We start from the raw sequence: 4107 nt of genomic DNA on the forward strand, positions 1-4107 counted from the left end.
GAATGAAGCTGGATTCTTCTGTGCAGAGCATTCATTGAGTTGAAGTGTGGCTGTACATTCAATGATCAGTGTTATGGTTTCCTCTCCTGTGTTAAGTTGTTGCTCACACACACACACACACACACACACACACACACACACACACACACACACACACACACACACACACACACGCGTGTATCAACATGATGTTCCGAATGTTTCACTGTCTGTGGTTATCCAGCTCTCCTTGCCTCTTCACTGTCATTGTCAGAACTCTGAGCAGTCTTCCTCTCCAGGTGATGTCTCTGAGTGATGATGATTGCTGTCTGTTCAACCAGCTTCATTTGTTGATATCTGAGAAGGACTGAAGACAGCAAAGTGTGCTGATTGGCCAACAACCCCTCACAAGTCAAAGGTCACTGCTCTGAGGCGGACCAGTTTACTGTAACAGTGGTGGCACCATCCACTGCTGGCGCTCTCTTCAGTGCTTCTTGTTTCTGCCCTTTGTGTGTGAGCTCCTAGAGCAGCTGGTCCGGCTCCCCCCCTTTTCTTTTCTATTCCACGAATTTTTTGGGGGGATTTTCTATTTTTGTAATTCATCATCGATCTCGGCTCACGGTCGCTACACTCTTGACCTCCTGTGAGCCTTGAAGAGAGAGAAGCCACCTTTGTGTCGGAGAAGAGCAGCTTAGTCCAGGCAGCCAGCAGCCTGAGACCAGAGGGTAGCCCATCAACGCGCTTCCCTTCTTCATCGAGCGAATCTCAGCGGGAGCCACGGTCGACGAGGTGGAGGCTTTGGAGGCCGTCCTCCCACCAGTTCGTTGGAGAGGCGTCGTACATCGATGGGAGAATCCAGCTGAGAACGTGAGCCGGTTACGTTGGTTTTCACCGATTCAGGCCTGGACTCCTCCTGATTAAGAGTCTCATGCTCTACCGACTGAGCTAGTCTGGCTACACCTGAGTAGCTTCAATAGCCTGAAGTGATCAGAGTGAGAGACGCTACAAGCTCTTCATCAGACTCACAGTCACATGAGCCATCACATGATTGATGAATGACCACAAACACCTTCATCTTTGACAAAGAATTAAAATAAAAGGTGAACCACAGATGAGACACCAGTGGTAAAAACACTAAAGTGCTGTCAAGGAGAAACAGGATACGAGCAAACACACACACAAGTTACAGAGAGAGAACTCTCCCAGAGGGAACCACTCAAAGGAGAACCTAGAGATCATCAGGCTGGATGACCTCATCAACATGAGACAGGTGGATAGGAAACAAGCTCAGAGATGTCAGGAACATGAGATCCAAGTGGTGAGAGAGCAAGAACTGGTGAGGTTCCAGAACCAGGAGTGAGGTGGAGCCTGCATCACCTACTGGGAGCTTTTAGTCTAAGGTTCAACTTGGACTTGAATGATTTCTGCAGAGACAACGTGCAGGGAGGGAATTTGGAGATGAACAAGTTCCTCTCAGGCTTTCATGGAGTTTTCAGGGGTCAAACAGACCCTCCTCTGATTGGTTGTCAGATGTGTTCTCATTGCACCACAGCCTCCAGGTTGAGGGTTCTGATCCGAGTCAGACACATTGATTCTGATGCTGCTGAGCCTGAAGGGAGGATGAAGAAAGGAGTGTCTGAGAGAGCTTCACCAGACAAACTGTCCAGTTGAACAACAAACACTAGTCAGTAGGAATGTTGCTGCTGGGACCCTGATTCAAACCAGGGTTGCTGCAGCCACAACACAGAGGACTGACCACTAGAGGATCAGGGCCTCCTGGAGGCTGAGGTTGGAGCTGCTATGTCTTTGTCTCACTGAGAGATGAAAGACAATTGGAGTCCACAAAGAAATCATTGAGAAATCAAGGAGAGATCAAAGAAAGAATTCTAAGATCAAACACAGAACTCTGAGATCAAAGACAATTGGAGTCCACAAAGAAATCATTGAGAAATCAAGGAGAGATCAAAGAAAGAATTCTAAGATCAAACACAAACACAAACCCAACCCAACGACTCGGGTCCTGGACACCAGCAGACCTCTCAACACCTGCAGCATTTTTTCAGCTCCACACAAACCCAAAATTCACTGAATTTTTAGATCAAACACAAAACTCTGAGATCAAAGGTTGAAGTTTCCCAAGGTTCAGTTCTAGCTCAGACCCTCTTCAAGGTGGAACCAGCAGAGGAGCTCAGGAGAGATAACTGGACAGCAGCAGGACAGAACAGAGGCTCTCCACAATGGCAGGAGACAGGAAACAGGTTTGGACCATCTGGGCTTCTGTCCACTTTGATGGTTTTCAAACATTGAAGGAAATTGTAAAAATCAACATTGTGGTAAACGTTGGTTTGCCAGTGTGTTTACATCAGGATTTATATTTGAGTGTGTTTGCTCATCTGTTCCAGAAGCTTCTTCTAGAGTTGAGCCTGGATGAGTGGAGGGACCTTTTTGACCATCAGGACTGGTTTTTGATGGCCTGATGGTGCATCGGGGTCATCATGGTCCTCCACCATCTGCAGGGGTTCCAGGACTGTTGTGGTGTTTGTGGGAACTGCAGGGAGAAGCCCTCAGACCTGGAGAGGAAGTCCTGACACCAGCAGACCCCTCACCACCTGCAGCCTTTTTCCAGCTCCACCAAACCCACCATTCACTGCCTCCTCATCATCTGGGCATCAAAAGCAGCTCAGACCTGCTGCAGCTCAGAGACCTCAGCCATTTTTAGGATGTCTCCATGATTCTCCTTCACAGGATTTTCATTCAGAAACAAGAGAACTGTCAAAGACCACAACAGTTTTCAGCTTGCTGCTAAACAGTACTTCAACTACCATTCCACTGTGTAATGGCAGTGACTGATGTGTACTATATGCAGTACTAATCAAGTACAGCCCTGACTGATACTTTATCTCCAGTGATAGGAAGGATAAGAATGTTGAAATGGACCCAGCAGGAAGAGAATCTCAAGTCATGGCAACTTTACTGAGCAGCACTCAGTTAAGTTCAGGAAACACCAGACAGTTTTACCACCTGTCAGTGAAGTAGTCAGTAAAATAAATACTACACTGAACAGTAGTGGAGGGAGAGCAGAGCTGGAAATAAGACCTTACTGGAGGGAATGAATCTAGAAATGTTAGCGTTCTTTCAGTTGAAGAAATCAGATTTGGGAGGGATGCTCTGGACGTTTTCATCCATTTTTATTTCATCCAGATAAACAAATCATGTCTTCTACCTGGACAGAACACGCCTTTAAAAAGTATTTAGAAAGAATCCAGGTCCTGAGGGGGTTGTGGCTGTGGCTGTTCTGGTTGGTGTTGAGGCAGGGCTGCTGAGGAGGACGCTGGTGTGGATGCTCTCTGTGTTGCTGATGGCATGGATGGAGTGCTGCTGAGCTCTGCAGCTGTCTGAGCAAGGCTGCAGCGTCTGGGTCTCGGGGCGTCCGTTCCCTTCCCTCAGTGTGTGGCTTGACCAGGGAACTTCCCAGCTCCTCCACAAACATTCTCCTCTTGCTCTTCTTGGTTGAGCTCCACTCCTGGTGGATGTGGGTCCACAACACCAATGTTTCTATGCAGACTCATCAAGGATGCTGCAAAACACAAGAATCCACCCCAAGCCTTTCTCTTCAACCATGTTGAGGTCTTCATGGCTGGGATGATGCAGGTTCTCTTTCTATTTTTTTTTGAATGTTAAATAATTAATGTTTATTATGTTTTGTTCCAGTGTTAATTTGATGATCTAAACCTGATATTTAGACAATCAGACAGCACAAAAACAGAAAATGCCACCATATCATTGAAATTTTCTGACATACAAATGAAGGTGTTGACTCTTTTTGTATAAGCACCTCCCCTCTGTAGGGCTGGTGGCGCAATGGACAATGCGTCTGACTTCGGATCAGAAGATTCTAGGTTCAACTCCTGGCCAGCTCGCTTTAAACTTTATACTGAGAAGATGAAGTGAGAACCACTGATCAAAGTCACTGAAGTCCTCCCAGGTTCCCTCCTTGTCTGCTGGAAACATGAACACATGAATGATCCTGCTACCTCTCATGTTAAGCTGCACTTGACAGTGACAGCAGGAGAACAAAAATCCCAGTGTGTCATCAACATTTCCTGTCAAATCAATGATAGAAGCTGT

The 4107-nt window shown here is 46.7% G+C and overlaps 1 non-coding gene across 1 annotated transcript; it reads left to right on the forward strand.

The window, feature by feature from the left end:
* Positions 1-3826: 3826 nt before the first annotated feature.
* trnar-ucg (transfer RNA arginine (anticodon UCG)) lies at positions 3827-3899 on the forward strand. The gene has a single exon. It is a non-coding gene; the product is annotated as a tRNA-Arg (tRNA).
* The last annotated feature ends 208 nt before the right edge of the window (positions 3900-4107 follow it).

The sequence above is a fragment of the Aulostomus chinensis genome, chromosome 1 (assembly GCF_037954235.1).
Source record: "Aulostomus chinensis isolate RoL2024-O1b breed Wild chromosome 1, RoL_Achi_v1.0, whole genome shotgun sequence".
Taxonomy (NCBI): domain Eukaryota; kingdom Metazoa; phylum Chordata; class Actinopteri; order Syngnathiformes; family Aulostomidae; genus Aulostomus; species Aulostomus chinensis.